Source organism: Pongo pygmaeus, chromosome 22 (assembly GCF_028885625.2).
Source record: "Pongo pygmaeus isolate AG05252 chromosome 22, NHGRI_mPonPyg2-v2.0_pri, whole genome shotgun sequence".
In the NCBI taxonomy this organism is placed as follows: domain Eukaryota; kingdom Metazoa; phylum Chordata; class Mammalia; order Primates; family Hominidae; genus Pongo; species Pongo pygmaeus.
This window is the reverse complement of record NC_072395.2, coordinates 53,215,326-53,233,185: the sequence shown is the minus strand read 5'-3', so window position 1 is coordinate 53,233,185 and position 17,860 is coordinate 53,215,326. Positions and strand designations below refer to the sequence as shown.

General features: G+C 37.0%; 1 protein-coding gene across 1 annotated transcript in view; it reads left to right on the top strand.

The window, feature by feature from the left end:
• The window catches only part of DSCAM (DS cell adhesion molecule), an 828,718-nt gene that overhangs the window by 520,175 nt on the left and 290,683 nt on the right, over window positions 1-17,860 (top strand). The window lies entirely within an intron of this gene.

Below are 17,860 nucleotides of genomic sequence, written 5' to 3'. Positions count from 1 at the left end.
TGCTGGATAAAAATGTCACCTTCTATTTATATTTATATAAAACTGTATAGTTTACAAAACACTTTCATCTGTGTCACCTTAAATAATACAGTGACTCTGTAAAGTAGATAAAGCATAATCAGGGAAAGAATAGAAGAGAGATGAGGCTGCGCACAGTCATCCAGTAATACATTCAAGACTCAAACGCAGGTGTTTTGATTCCAACACAGGCCATGGTGAATAATTCGTGTTGCAGTGGGAAGTCAGAGTAGGAATGGGGAGAAATGAATACAAAGAACCCAGGAATAAAGCTATTTAAAAAGTCAAGACAGACAACATGTTAAAATGTAGGGCAAAAGATATTGAGGGCCTAATTTAAGAGAGATAGAATTTGTTAAATTGGAGAGACGAAAAGGAGAGAATGGATTTGGTGAAAGAGGGCAGGTCAGAACGAGAAATGACTCCAGAAGCTCTTGCTTGGGAGATGGAGAGGCTGAGAGGAGTGATGTGGCACCTGAGTGGCTTGGCGAAAGCCTTTGAATGGTGGGGTTGGTCTGAAGTGCCTGTGGATCACCATTCTGGCTTCAGACCATGGGGATTTAAAAAAAAAAAAAAATAGACAGGAAAGCGGACTGAAATTCGTAGAGAAAGATAGTTAAAATTACAGGTAAATAAACGTCTAAGAAGCACCAAGCTTTCAGAGTCATACTTTATGAGGATTTTTAAAAGTTAATGTTTGCCAACAGTGAGATGAAATGGCCATGCTAGGAATGCAGAGAACAACAGAAACATTCGCTTTTACATATTTCATTCCATTTCTATATCTGTGGCAATTTCCCATTTTAATGTACCACAATTTTTTTTACCATGTCCTCCTTCAAATTGAAGGGAGAATTAGATGTCACTGCCAGGGTTTCCAGCTCTTGTGTTGGTGGTACTTTGTGTACCGTAGCCCAACAGGGACACTGTTCTGCACATTTTGATGTTAAAATCCTGCTTCCATGCAGCTTTTTGTCCTATGCTGTGTCTCGTCTGTCACCGTAATGTCTTGCTGTATTGCTGTTGGTGCAAGTGGGGAAATGAATGCTGAGTTAAAAATAACGCTGTGAGTGTGTCTGCTCACCTTCCACTCAAGGTGAGCGGCCAGGGATGCTGTCTTCTAATGACATCATTCTTCAAAGGCTGAGAACAAATGTCATCTCGCCTAGGTGGAGGGACAGCTTTGTGCACAGAAACAGCCTTGGCAGTTTCCCCACTCCCGCTTTCAGACATTTGCTCATTAGCTGTTCCAACCTTGGCACTATCAACTTCCACTGAATTCCAAACCCAACTCTGTTGGCAAGGAAAGGTCTTTCATTCTTAATCTCTCACTTTCTTCCACTTTCTTGTACTATCTCTCTAGATACTGGAGTTACTTGCAATATTGTGTATGGAAAGGACAGCATTTTGAGGTTATTTTTCCATTTTAGTTCCTCATTAAAGTGGAGCAATGGTTAACTTAAGCTCCAGTTTGCTGGGGTCTTTTGTGTATGGCCATACACTGCAGTCATCCACATATTTTCATATTTATTTTTCAACAATGACTTGGGAATTGCAGAGCTTCTATTATGAATAATACAGGAGAAATATAGACCTGGGGAAAAATAGAAGGGTAATGTATTAAGTGTATAATCCTTTTATGTTAATTTATTATTTAAAATGAGAATCTATACTCTCTTTTTAATTTAATACCCTAATGTGAGAAAAGAAAGCTAATGAAGTGGGAACTTTTACTGTCCTCTCTTTTTAAATGACGCAAGAAAGCACTCATGTTTCAATGTACTTAAATGGATGCATTGACTCATCTACCCTGGGGGTTTATGCCGTCAAGGGTCTGCAGAAGACAGGTAGGATATCAAAATTGGGTGCAGGACTCAGCTTCTATGGTTTCCTTCAGACAGGTTTGTCCTAGAGGTAGAATGACTTAAGACACCTTTCTTTAAAATATGGCATTTTATTAAGTGTTTTATAAGCAATATCTCAAATTACTTTACCCTAATTAGAGGGAAAAAAAGACTATGTGTAAGATTGGTTTCAGTATCAAAGAATGCTATATATATATGTATAATATATAATTTATTACATATAAATATATGCATATCATAAATATATAATTTATTATATATAAATATATGCATATAATAAATATATTTTGATATTTATTATATAAATATATGCATAAATATAGTTTATTGCATATATTACATTACATATTGATTTTAAATGTATATACATGATTTTTTACATTGTAAATAAAATAATATGTATTTACATTTTAAATAAAATGATATGTATTTCCTGTGTATAGTATAATGTTTTGAAATATATATCCATTGTGGAATGACTAAATCTGATCAAATAACGTATAGGTTGTCTCACACAGTTATCATGTTTGTAGTGAGAACACTTTACATTCACTGTCAACATTTTTCAAGAATACAATAAATTATTAGCTACAGTCACCATGTTGTACAATAGATCTCTTGGACTTTTCCTCCTGAAATTTTGTGTCCTTTGACACACATCTCCCCAGTAACTCCAGCCCTTGGGAACCACCATTCTCCTTTCTACTTCTATAAGATCAACCTTTTTAGATTGCGTATATGAGTTAGATGATGTGGTATTTGCCTTTATATGCCTGGCTTATTTCACTTAATATAATGTTCTCCAGGTTCATCCATATTGTCACAAACGACTGCAGTTCACTCTTTCTCAAGGTTGAATAGTCTTAAGGCTGAAGGTCCTTATTTTATTTTTTATTTTTATTAATTATTTATTTATTTATTTATTTTGAGACGGAGTCTCACTCTGTTGCCAGGCTGGAGTGCAGTGGCACGATCTCGGCTCACTGCATCCTCTGCCTCCTGGGTTCAAGTGATTCTCCTGCCTCAGCCTCCCAAGTAGCTGGGACTACAGGCATGCACCACTACGCCCAGCTAATTTTTGTATTTTTAGTAGGGACGAGGTTTCACCGTATTGACCAGGATGGTCTCAATCTCTTGACCTCGTGATCTGCCTGCCTCGGCCTCCCAAAGTGCAGGGATTACAGTTGTTTTATTTTAACTTGTCCCTTTTTTTGGCAAGCATTGTGTATGTATACCATATATTTTTTAATCCATTCATCTACTGGTGACCATTTAGCCACTTGAATCCGTATCTTGGCTATTGTAAACAATGCCACAATGAACATGGAACTGTAGACATCTCTTCAACATACTGGTTTCATATCCTTTTCATGTATACCCAGTAATGGGATTACTAGAAAATATGGTGGTTCTATTTTTAATGTTTTGAGGAACCTCCATACTATTTTCTATAGTGAGTATAATAACTTGCATTCCTATCAATACAGTACAAAGCTTCTCTTTTCTCCACATGCTCACCGATGCTTGTTTTTTTCATGTTTTTTATGATAGCCATTCTAACATCTGTGAGATGATACCTCATTTTGGTTTTAGTTTGCATTTCCCTGATAACTAGTGATGTTGAGCATTTTTTATATACCTGTTAGCCATTTGTATGTCTTCTTTTGAGAAATGTTTATTCAGGTTCATTGCCCATTTTTTAATATTCATTGAATTTGCCTATTTTCAAATCAGGTTGTTTTCTTGCTATTGCATTGTTTGAATCCTTTATATATTTTGGATAGTAACCTTTTATCAGATGTATGGTTTGCAAATATATTCTCTCCTTCTATATATAGGTTGTCACTTCATTCACTCTGGTGATTGATTCCTTTGCTGTGCAAAAATTTTTTTAGTTTGATGTAATCCCATTGTTCTATTTTTGCGTTTGTTGTCCGTGCTTTTGGGGTAATAACCAAAAGTCATTGCCCAGAGCAATGTTAGGAGATTTTCCCCTATGTTTTCTCCTAGTAGTGTCATAGTTTAGGCCCTTCCATTTAAGTCTTTAATCCAGTTTGAGTTTAATTGTGTATATGGCATTAGAGACTCCATAAATTAGAGATAATGATCTAATTCCATTTTTCTGCTTGTGGATATCTAGTTTTCCCAACACCATTTACTGAAAAGACCCCATTGTGTGTTCTTGGCTCCTTTGTTAAAAATCAATTTGCTGTAAATGTGTGGATTTACCATTCTGGTCCATTGGTCTATGATTTTATGGAAGTATGATGCTGTTTGGTTATTATAGCTCAGTAGTATATTTTGAAGTCATGTGGTGTGATGCCTCTAGCTTTGTTCTTTTTCCTCAAGATTGCTTTGGCTATTCTGGCTCTTTTTTGGTTCTATGTGAATTTTAGGATTTTTTTTTCTATTTCTGTGAAAAATGTCATTGGTATTTTGGTAGAAAGTACGTTAACTCTGTAGATCACTTCAGGTAAGATGAGCATTTTAACAATATGAATTCTTTTAATCCATGAACACAAGTTATATTTCCATTTATTTCTGTCTTTCTCAACTTCTTTCATCAATGTTTTATACTTTTCACTGTAGAGATCTTTCACCTCCTTGGTTAATTTATTCCTAAGTATTTTAGTTTTTGTAGCTATTGTAAATGAGATTGTTTTCTTTAATTTTTTTCAGATAGTTCGCTATTAGTGTATACAAACACTACTGATTTTTGCCTTGTAGCTTTATCATATGATTATTTCAATAGGTGTAGAAAAATACTTGACAAAATTTAACATCCTTTCATGGTAAATATTCTCAACAATTTAGATACAGAAGGAATGTTCCTCAACATAATAAAGGCCATACATGACAAACCTACAGCTAACATTGTACTCAATGGAGAGAAGTTGGAAGCTTTTCCTTTAAGATTCTGAACAAAAGAAAAAAAGATGCACACTCTTGCCACTTCCATTCAACATGGCACTGGAAGTCTCAGCCAAAGCAGTTAGGCAAGAGAAAGAAATACAAGGCATTCAGATAATTCAAATTGGAAAGGAAGAAATTAACTTGTTTGCAAATGACATGACCATATATCTAGAAAACCCTAAGACACCACCAAAAAGGATTAGAAGTAATAAACCAATTCAGTAAAGTTGCAGGATACAAAATCAATAGATAAGAATACAATTCTTTTATTTAGTTAAAATTGCAAGATAAATTATGTTTTATAATACTTGTTGCACTTGCTAAACATGGGAAACTTAGAGGAGAGAATTATGTAGAGATAAGAAAGGAAAAAGAATGCCAAGCAAATTACTAACACTTTTGCTGCCTAATTCATAATTAATCTGCAAATACACACACATGTATGTGCACACACACACAGGGAAAAACTCTTTGGTAGTGCTAAAAATAATGCCATGATAATGACATTTTAAGTCAGAAATAACAACTCTCAATTATTCAGAACCGTGCAGTAGGATCTTTTATATGCATTGACTCAAAACGCATGTAAATTGTTTAAATATATAAATTCAATAAAATTGTGTACTTCATACACATATATAACATATTTATATGCGTTATATTTTAAATCTAAAGATATATAAATATACAACACAAATATAAATATACATATATTTATGTATGTATATTATATATAAGTACATATATGTATATTATATATAAGTACATATATATGTATATTATATATAAGTACATATATATGTATATTATATATAAATACATATATATGTACTTATAAGTAAGCACATATGCACATATATATGTGCTTACAGATATATAAATGCATGATACAATTATAGACCCTTAGAATCTTAGGGCTATAAATCAACTTGAAGTTCATCTAGACCAGCCTCCCATGTGATATTCAACATGCCCCTGGACTGTACCCCACATTTTTCTAGACTCTTCCTGCACGGTCTGTGCAGTGGTTCACTAAGCTCTCAGCCCTTTCTGTTTCTATATGGCTGTGATTGTCAGACAGTTCTTCATCTGTTTGACATACATACAAATAGAGATATATGCAAATATGCCTTCTCTAGCTCTTCTCTTCTTTCTGGTTCAAATATTCCCTCTAGAGCAACACTAAATATTTCCCCATTTCTCCACATAAAGCTCCCAAATGTGCAAAAGAGTAAGCTTTGTCTTCCTGGCTAACTATCTCTAGCATCCCCATTTGTTTAAATACTTTGTATGCAACAGATTTCAGCAGCTCCTTTCCTTTGAAGGACACACTGATGTGTCTATTTTATCTCAATGAAACATAGCCCTCTGGGCATTTTCTAATGAATAAAAGAAGGGAATGAGAGTGCCACCTCTGTCCTGAAGACAAGACCTCCTAGTTGCAGCCCATGTCCCACTGTTGAGTCATGGTTTGGGACTCATGAACAAAAATCCCAATGGTGAATTTTGTTTTTGTTTTGTCAACTTTTGGCTGACACCACACCATTATCATCTGTCCATGCAAGATCCTTATTTTGTTTTATTTTAACTTGTCCCCTCTTTTTTTCAACCATCCACCAGTTCTGGTATCGTTTGTCCCTGTCTCATAGGCACAGACTTATGTGTACTTAATATATTTATTTTAAATTCATTTTCTAGCATCCCTATTTAGATATACATGTAAATATATACAAAAACAGCACAAAAGTGAATGCTTAGGTTGCCCCCCTCCCAGCCCTTTGACTCTGTACAAATACTACCATGGGTATCTTATAAATGTGTCCATGTGTAGTATTAATATTACTAGAGGGCCAGTAGTAGAATTGTTAGGTCATAGAATTTAACTTCACTAATAATTGCATAGCCACTCTCCAAAATTCCTATATCAGTTTACTTTACCACTAGCTATGCGTTAGAGGTTCCCGTTCCCCGCATCCTGGTACCTGTGTTTCTATTTGTGACAAAGCTGATTGAGGTAAAGGAGCTCTTTGTTTTAATTTGTTTTCTTTTCATTACTACTGTGCTTGAATGTCTTTTTATACTCTCAGGAGATGTCTGAGGATTTCATCTATGCATTTTCTTTGTCCGTTTGCTATCACTCGTGCTACTTCTTCCTGCTTTGCTGAAGTTCTTTAGTATAAATATGAATCTCTTATTACTTAGAAATGATTGTGAATATCTTTTCCAAGGCTGTCTTTTGTCTCTTAACTTTGCCTTTGTCTTCATTTGGACCTTGTTTAAGAAATTTATGAGCTCATGAAGATGCGTTTTTTTTCTGTATTTGTTCTATGTCTATATTTTTACTGTTTGCATTTAGGCCTTCAACCCATACTGAGCTTCACAGATATAGTAAAGGTGGGATCCAATTTATTTTCTATTTATATTGAGTTAGTTATCCCAATATTTATTACATGACCCATGTTTTCTTCTCCTCTCCATCTACCAAGATACCATGATGGTGCTGTCAGAGGCAGTCTTAGTTCTGTGAAATATATTGCCTACCTTTTTATACCTTTGTCCCACTGTAACATATTTCAGCACTTTACTTAAAAAAAGCCTCTTCAAGTCAGTAATTATTAATAACCAAACTTCTAAAGAGCTATGACCTTTTCCAAGCCAAAGTCATGAAAAATACTTCTCAAGCAAATAATCTGCTGTTACTAACAATCCTTGTAAAGAAACTAATTGGAAAAATAAGGCAAGTTTTAAAATGAACACCAGTGATTTTATGAATCTTGTTTACTTCTGTTATTAAGCCTAGTTGTCTTCACCTCTGGTTGGGGTCACATGGCTTTGCTTCCATCAGAAGTCCATATACACAAAAATAAAATAATTGTACCTCATCTAGATGACACTTTTCTCTAATTAAATAAGTAAAACATGAGCTATGTTTCATTTTCTTGATGCTATGATGATTCAAATGGCTTTTCTTTTCATATTAAAGATGCAGAAAAGTAACTCAGTTGTATTACAGTCTTCTGTATGAAGGTATTATTGCTCTCAACCAGGGGAAACATAACCTGTCATCCTCCTCAAACCATGGTGACTCTAATTGTTTACATATAGAAATTGTCATGAGTTTTTAAGTTCTTGGTCATTTTAATCTTTTAAAGAAACTATTTCAACATAATATGATTATGGCTTTACAATACACTCCATAAAAATAACTTTAAAGAGATGTTTCATATGATTGAAGACTAAAATGACCCCAAGAAATCATCCAGTTCTTTCCACCACATTCCCCTTCAAGCATCTGGTTGACAATATTGCAGGGCATCCATTTTTCTTGAAAGTGCATTGGAAGGAGACACTGCCATGCTTCTCAGAGCTTGTTTTACTCTTTCACACCCCCAAATTTCAAGTAGTTTATTTTTTCCGTTTATTGTATCCAACTTGCATCTTTCATGTTTCTCTTTATTATGATTCTACTTCATGCCTTGGGATGTCTTTTTCTTGTTCCTAAAACATTTTAATTATTTTTTTTTCCTCCCATGGACTTAGTTGATAATTTTAAACAATTTTTGGGAAAAAAGTTGTTTGCCTTCGTTTTATTTCGTTTCTCTCTCTTTTTCTTTTCTTTTCTTTTCTTTCTTTTTTTTTTTTTTTTTTTTTTTTTTTTTGAGACAGAGTTTCACTCTTGTTGCCCAGGCTGGAGTGTAATGGCACGATATCAGCTCACTGCAACCTCTGCTTCCTGGGTCCAAGCAACTCTCCCACCTCAACCTCCCAAGTAACTGGGATTACAGGAGTGAGCCACCATGCCCAGCTAATTTTTGTATTTTTATTAGAGATGGGGTTTCACTATGTTGGCCAGGCTGGCCTCGAACTCCTGACCTCAGATGATCCGCCCACCTCAGCCTCCCAAAGTGCTGGGATTACAGGCGTGAGCCACTGCGTCCAGCCCCCTTACTCCATTGTTATATTTATGACTCTACCTCTTTTCACAGTCTAGCAGTCTAAAATAAGCATCCTATAGAAGAACTACTTTGTTTAAAATCATTGTAGAAAAGTTAGCTACTATTATCCCTGATATATTCCAATTATTAGAGAGAAAAACTGAATTTTTGTTCAGAACACTAGCTAAAGTTGGGCCAGCTGAATAAGCAAAAACAACAAAATAAACACAGCATATTTTTTTTAAGTTAGTGAGCAACAATTTTAAAATTAACCTTTTAAACTTTTTCCCTTGCTGCTTGTTTTTTTCTTCTTCTATCTTTTCCTTATTCTGAGGGAAAATAACAAGATACTTTTCATCATGTATAGAGGGGTATATTTGAAAGAGAACTGAGCACTAATTCTCTTCTAGTCCCAGTCCCAGATGGGTTAAAGTAATGTGAATGGATGGTTGAAGTATATGGAGGCAGTGTCACACACAGACCTGGTTTTGTTATTAATGGTGCATGCATTTTTGCTGTAGATGAAACAAACTGTTGTGGTTGGGTTTTTCAGGAAGCTGACTCTGAGATGGATGCTAGTGTGCAGGGTATTTATCAAGGAGTGCCTTATGATCAACACCCGAGAAGGGAAGGACAGGAAGAAAGACTGGGCGAAGAAAGAGTGAGCTGGGATGCAGGCCAATGACAGTGAGCTCTGGAGTAAGAACAGTCCTTCAGGGTTGTCCTGACTTTGGGCAGAATTGCTCCTCAATCAATCACTGGATTAAGGATACTCCAAAAAGAGCCTGTCCTTGGGAGAAGTGGGTCTCTGCAGCTGAGACAATCTCCGAGGTGGCCAATAACTTGCAGATAACATCACCCCCTGAATTGGTGGTAACATGTCCTTTTTTGAAAGGAATCTGGTCAGTGCAACTCCTCCCACTTACATAGATGTCAAATGGCTATACATGTGCATCTTAAACACCTTTTCCTAAACACATTTTTTCATTCAATTGTGCCCACTGGCCGGGCGTGGTGGCTCACGCCTGTAATCCCAGCACTTTGGGAGGCAGAGGCGGGTAAATCAACTAAGGTCAGGAGTTTGAGACCAGCTTGGCTAACATGGTGAAACCCTGTCTCTACCAAAAATACAAAAATTAGCCAGGTGTAGTGGCAGGCACCTGTAGCACCAGCTACTCGGGAGTCTGAGGCAGGAGAATTGCTTGAACCCGGGAGGCAGAGGTTGCCATGAGCCGAGATCATGCCACTGCACTCCAGCCTGGGCAACAAGATAGGAAGCAAGAATCTGTCTTAAAAAAAAAAAAAAATTGCTCCCGCTTTCTATAATGACATGAGTCCAATATTTCAAATTAGAAATGAGAAATATTACAGTGTACCATAGTGTATTGTGTTGTAGTTCATAGCTCAATTGGACCTTTGTCATCAGAAAAAGTTTCAACTCAAAAAATCTCTTTAGTTTTGTGAGTCCTAAGATGTTTTTTAAAAATTTATTCAGGTAATACTTGTGCATCTGCTGTTAATGAGATCAAGTAATAATAGGATGGTCACTGCCAGCAAGGTGTTGGGGTCTGTGGGAGAACCCACAGACAAATGATGGCAACACACGGCAGGAAGCAGCAAATGTCCTGGGCGAGGGGCAGCAGAGGGTCCGAAACAGCAGCCATGACACCTGGCGCAGGAGAACAGCAGGGAGACAAAGAAGAGAAACGCGGACATCAACACAATACCATCAGAGAAATATGCAGTATGTGTTTTAGGAGCAGAGGAAGTGGACATTTATCTAATTCTGGGCATAGGGTAGGCTGAGAAGTCTTGAGGAGCCAAAAAAGAATGTCCAAGAAAAGCTGAGTTGAATCTCAAAAGGGTCTAGAGCCTGAAACGGTTTCCAAAAGCAGAAACAATTGAGTGTAGTTTTGCCATTATAAGATGATCAGAGTGAGAATGGGGCTTGGACGGGGTGTGGGGACAGAGGTGGGTAAGGTGCAGTTGCTCACATGTAAGAGCCCCTGTGGCTGATACAAAGGATACTCCCAGTAAGCGAAGGTCTGCATCTGCACAGAGAGGACCAGGCCTTGGAGAGTTAGCACATCCTGCTGAATCCTAAAGGTGGTGGAGCAGAGGGAAATGCTCGCAGCAATGTTTTAGAAACGTTAATCTGGTTGAGGTGGGTAAGATATATCACAGTGCAGAAAAATCAAAAAAAAAAAAAAAAAAGAATGACCAGTTAGGACACAATTGAAAGAGTTGTAATTAAAAAGTTGATAGTACTGTGTTTGGAAAAAGAGAAACCACAGAAAAGACATGTTGAGAATTGGAGTAGACAGTAAATAGCAGCACACTCTCAGCAGCTGGACACAAAAAGAAATGCACAACTAGGAACACTTTTATTATTCGAAGCTTCTTGCAACCAAAATATTTTGCTATCACTACTAAGAACAGAGAATTGAAGAAGCTTAGATTAAGGGGAAACTTGCTATGTTTGGTTTGGGATTTGAGATGCTTCTGAGACATCAATATGAAGATATTGACATACTACTGAACAAGCAGGCATGAATCTTGAGAAGGAGTTTTTGTTTGAAAATTTAGATTAGGAGTCAACGGCATTGAGCTGACAGCTGGGGCAAAGGAGGTGCTGAGACCATCAGGGAGAGAGAAGGAAGAACAAGGCCAGGTCAGGACACTGAGGAACAATGGTTCCATTAGCGTATGATTAGTAAGAGACATTCCTTTCCATCTGAATTGTTGAACTATTTATTTATGGTTTTCAATCTCATAATTCAGTTTTGTAATGTGTAGTATGATTCTTCAAATGAATGTGATATCCACCCTCATTAACTTTTGCCATGGGATCTATGAACTCTCATAAACTCTTATAGGGTACTTATCTATGTTTTAGACATTTAAAGTAAATACACGTAAATGAACAGAGATGGTGACTGATAGGGTTTGGCTGTGTCTCCACCCAAATCTCATCTTGAATTTTACTCCCATAATTCCCATGTGTTGTGGGAGGGACCTGGTGGGAGATAATTGAATCATGGGTGCAGTTTCCCCATACTGTTCTCGTGGTAGTGAATAAGTCTTATGAGATCTGATGGTTTTATCAGGGGTTTCCGCTTTTGCATCTTCCTCATTCTCTTTGCCTGCTGCCATCTATGTAAGGTGGGACTTGCTTCTCCTTGCTTTCTGCATGATTGTGAGGCTCTCCCAGCCACGTGGAACTGTAAGTCCAATTAAACTCTTTCTTTTGTAAATTGCCCAGTCTTGGGTATGTCTTTATCCGCAGCATGAAAATGAACTAACACAGTGACAAAATTTATTATTTTAAAGAATATATTACTGACCTATTTAATTAACTTAGAAATAATTTCAAATCATATTTACTATAAAAAATATTTTGTGATACAATTCTAATAATTGAACAAAACTAACACTGCATTGGCCATATTAGAATCTTTATTGTGTAAAATAAAGAATAATTCTATATAGGAAAAACAATATGCATTATGAAATAATACCAGGAAATAAAATAATTCAATCCACTGCTTAAAATTACAATATAATAGGAGGAAAGATTTTTATCACATCAGTAACTATAGCAGACATAATGTTCTTCTATTTTATTTCATTTAATTTTAAGTTCCAAGGTACACGTGCAGGATGTACAAGTTTGTCACATAGGTAAATGTGTGCCATGGTGGTATGCTGCACTTGTCAACCCATCACCAAGGTATTAAGGTGATTTCATTTCATTCATCACCTAGGTATTAAGCCCAGCATGCATTAGCTATTTTTCCTGATGCTTTCCTTCCCCTTACCCATGCTTTCACTTGCTTTCTTCCTCTCCCTGTGTCCATGAGTTCTCATTGTTCACCTCCCACTTATAAGTGAGAACATGCAGTGTTTGCTTTCCTGTTCCTGCATTAGTTTGCAGAAGATAATGGCTTCCAGCTCCATCCATGTCCCTGCAAAGGACATGATCTCATTCCTTTCTATGGCTGCAAAGTATTCCATGGGGTATTTGTACCACCTTTAATCTCTTGGTGCCCACCCTGAGTGAGAATTGTGAAATTTGGCCTGCATGATTTAGTTGTTAGTATGGCTATGGTCAGAAAGTCAAAAGATAACCAGTGTTAAGGCTGTGTGGAGAAAATGGAACCCCGTACACTGTTGATGGGGATGTAAATTGGTATAGACATGATGGGAAACAATAGGAAGTTTCCTAAAAAAATTTATATGATCCAGTAATTCCACTACTGCGTGTATATCCAAAGAAAATGAAATCACTCTGTGAAGGGGGTACCTGTGATCCCACGTTCATGGCAGCACTATCCACAACAGCCAAAACATGGAAACAACCTAAGTGTCCATTTGTAGATGAATAGATAAAGAAAATGTCTCACACACACACACACACACACACACACACACGAACATTATTTAGCCTTTCTTGTTTGTTTTCTCCAAGTCACAGCAGGTTAAGTGCCTTGACACTTTCTGAAACTAAGGAAGACATGGATGATTGGGTCCAGCTATTTTTTTCTGTCCATGTGGAACATGTTTTCTTAGAATGGAGAATGTAGCCAGAGCAAACTTTGGTCTACTGCTTTTGCTTATAACTCCTCCCCTAAAGTAGGTATACTTCTCATTTGAGTACACCTTAAATAATTCAAAAGATGTAAATTTATCAAAATATACTCAAAACTCCTACTTCATTCATCCACAAAAATTCAAATGTGGTATTTCAAATCTATGTCTAGAGAAAAATAGATACTTGAAACATTTTTTAAAGTTTTGTATGATTTGGGCTATTACAAATATGCCCAAGACACAGTTCTTTAAGGAAACCTTAAAGATAGATCCTAAAAGTCATTTCCACCACACTGCAAGGACAATGCCTTGTCCTTCCCTGTCCTTCCCACCCAGAAGGCAGGGCCAAAGAATTCCCCACTGGCTCACTCTTGCTTTTTTCGCCTAGGTCAATGTCAGTTAATATCAGCTCATATTGAACCCCACGGGGAGCTTGGAGTGAGAGGCTAAGAAGGGAAACTAATGGAATCTAAGTTGATGTGACCCATGCAGCCTCTGGTTCCTTTTAGCACCCACCAGCTCCAGCAATATCCTTATTACTCCCTCATCATATGTCTCTGCATCTTGGCCTCCTGCCCTTCCTGCTAAAGCAGGTGCAGGTCACAGGACCAGCAGCCTAAGTCATGGTAAGCTAGGTGCATCTCTGGCTGCTGCTGGTTGGAAGTCACTGATCTCAGGGAAACAAACACATAGCAATTCAGAGTTGGCGCGAGGACCATACCTAAATAAACAAGGCCAGATATTGACTCAAGCTCCCCAACTGGCCCTGCTAGCAGAGGGGAGAGTTGGCACAGTAGTTAGAAGTCCTCGGCCCCTAGGCTAATAAGACTATGAAGAGGAGCTTCACTCTTGTCCCTGCCATGTCGTCATTATTAAGTTCTGGAAGTGTCTGCCTGATCCTCTTTTCTAAGTCATTCTTAATGACTTCAGGATTGTCTAAAGTTCAGAGTGTAAACATACATTCATCATCACCTCTGAAAGTTTTTTTTCTAAAAAACATTATTCAATCAAAATGAACAAGACATCCCGGCTCGGTGGCTCACGCCTATAATCCCAGCACTTTGGGAGGCCGAGGCAGGTGGATCACATGAGGTCAGGAGTTCGAGACCAGCCTGGCCAACATGGTGAAACCCCGTCTCTACTAAAAATACAAAAAAAAATTAGCTAAGCATGGTGGCATGTGCCTGTAATCCCAGCTAGGTAGGAGAATCACTTGAGCCCGGGAAGTGGAGATTGCAGTGAGGTGAGATCATGCCACTGAACTCCAGCCTAGGCAACAAGAGTGAAAACTCTGTAAAAAAAAAAAAAAGAAAGAAAAGAAAAAAAAGAAAGAACAAGGCACTATTTATCCCACTAGTTGTGGGAAATAAAAAAGATAAACTTGATAGATCTCCTGCCCTCTTGGATCACTCTACTTAAGAAAATGGGTGTGTCCATAAATCACTATACTCACTTGAGTCATCAACGTGATAAACTCCATACAAGAGTTTTGAACAAGAGTGAGTAGAGGAACCGTTTACTTGTGTTGTATGTACATTGTGGAGAACTATATCAGACTGGGTCAGTAATCTAAAATTTAGCTAAACGATGTTGTTAAGTAACAGAATTGACCAAATAACCAGACTTATGGGTGAGGAGATCATGAAGGTATACCCCGGACTAGAAACTCCCACCTGCTCACAGCCTCATCATTTTGGAGTCACAGCTTGCACTAAACTGGACAGTAAATAGCCCTATGGCTGTGCAGAAGAGCTACTTGCTGTCTATTTCAACGCAAGCTGATAATTAACTGTGTTTCATTATCACCTTGTTACACATGAAGAGATAGAATCGCAGAGCTAAATAAACTGGATCAAGATAATACTGCTAATCACCCAGAATTGATGATCACCCCACCCATGATTTTATCAAAGTCTTATACTCCTCTTCTCTAGGAGAAATCTAAACATTTCCCTCCATGAAGAAGAATATACAATTAATTTTTAAGAGACAAGACACAGAAATATATTAGTCTGATCTAATATTCTTGTTAAGGGTTTAGATAGAATAAGAGTCAAAATTGACATTTGGCAGTATTCAATGGCTCTGAGCTGCCTAGAAAAAGGACCCCTGCCATTATGTAGAGTGAAATACACAAGCCTGGTAATAAATGACCTTTATCAGATATTTACATACTTCTTGTAGAAAGGGTATGTCAAAAGCGGTGCATGTCATATTCAGGATTTCTGCTCCTATGATATGCAAGCTTTTACTGTCAACAAGATTCAGATAATTTACCTTATTTAGGTGATATCATGAATCAGGTAATCAGTGTGTCTTAAATAGGAGGTTCAGCTTTCCCAAAATCATGAGAAGAGTTTTCTAATCGCTGGGGTTACTTTGTGCCATCGATTTTATGTCTTATGAATATAAAATATAAGACTTAAGACGCTTTAAAAATTTTAGCATTTGTATGCAGCAGACTTGCAACTCACAGCTGATGCAAGCAAGGCAACTTAAGCAATGAAGAAAGAATTGACATGATTGACAAATAGGTCTTGTGATTTAATTTACATTAACAATGATGTAATGTGCATACTGACCTAATGTGTCCTTACATAATGTGGCAAGCAAAACAACACATAGCAAACCTAATTTTGACATTCTTCTGGGAAAACGCTTTTCCCTCTAACTAAACTTTTCTTTGATATTTATTTTAACCATTTTGGAAAGGCTTTTTTTTGGTAGATATGTTTTAAAATATTTTAAATGTATCTTTTTTATTTAATATGTTAACCATGACTTATAATTCAGAATGCTAATTAAGTATTATGATTTTGTATTAATTACAAAAATGCTGACTACTAAGGACAATGTGCTCCCAAACAAAATGTCATCCAACTACTGTGTGTGTTGCATTTTTGTGTCTGTTCTTTATACTTTACTTTTAGTTTCTCACCCTCCTCCTTTTGCTTGCCAATTGTGGCTTCTTACTAAGCCCTCTTCAATATGCCTGAACTCCCAGAATCTGATTTAGGCCAAGATATCAGATAACTGACAGTGTTGTAATGATTTAAAATAAGATGTTCAAAGCAAAGGATTATCCTTGGAGTGATGTGTATGAAATTTAGTGCATTAGCTTTCTGACACTGGTTTTTCAGTGCTTTGGAAGTGTACTTCCTGATTTTCAGCCCTGTTGCTTTATACTAAAGTAATGATAAAAATATTCCTTAAATACCATACATTGATGAATTGCAAATACTTTGGAATTATAGAAAACATAGGGTTTTTGTTTTCATTTTGGTTTTAATGCTGATTCTTCTATAGCTACCTCTTCTGTTCTTGAAAATTTGTATGCACATATATTTCCTGTACTCTGTAACTGTCTTATGCTCTAAAGGGACATTCTAATACTTTACAATTATTTACAACCTACACTCTATGTTTTCCTTTTTTTTTTTTTTTTTTTTTTTTTTTTTGAGACGGAGTTTCACTCTATCTCCCATGCTGGAGTGCAGTGACATGACCTTGGCTCACTGCAACCTCTGCCTCCCAGGTTCAAGCAATTCTCCTGCCTCAGCCTCCCTAGTAGCTGGGACTATAGGTGCACACCACCACGCCTGGCTAATTTTTTTTTTTTTATTTTTAGTAGAGACGAGGTTTTGCCATGTTGGCCAGGCTGCTCAGGAACTCCTGACCTCAGGTGAGTTGCCCGCCTGGGCCTCCCAAAGTGCTGGGATTACAGGTGTGAGCCACCACGCCCGGCCTTCTTATTAAATAGCTAGATTAAAAAATATGCTATGTCTTACCTTTCTTTCTTGATTTGGAGAAAGTAAATCCTTACGTATTCCTTCTCCCTGTTGTAACTGATAGAGAAAATTAGCCCAATAACCTTTCAATTTACCTGTTTTTTCCTCATCTTAAAGGCTTGTGAAATAGAACAAATGCTAAGAAACTGATTCAGATACATGACTAAGTTTGAGAATTACTGTGTTAACTCATTCAGAGCTCAAGACAGCACTCTATTTTATAAATAAGGAAACTGAGACCCTGAGAGGGGTTAAGTAACCGTAGTAAGTAGCATAGCTGGACTTAAACCAAAGTAGCCTGGCTCCAAAATTCTTATCTTAGAAAAATTATCTGTAATTCAGACAGTAAGCACCAAGCCAAGGTTTGTCTGAGTATGCTGATAACCAGGTTTTTGTGTCCAAGAAATCAAAGGGGAGGAAATGTAATTATTTTCTTTAATAAAGCATAGCAATTTAGTATTAATAATATTTACATATATAGTGAGCATTTACGCCACTTGGGGGCAAGATTTAAAGAAATACAAGCACCTTTGGTACAACATGGTATTTTCTCCAGCACATTCCAACAGAGAACATTCATACCTTAGTCTGACCCGATTCTACCAGCACTGGATAGAACCTCATCCTGAGACCTTTCTCTCTTAGCATCAGATCGGCCCTTTTCAGTCCCAAAGATCTAACTTCACATTGAGAATCCACAGCAGGATTGACATTGAGTATGCTTGTCGGTACCTTTGGCCATTTAAAAAAA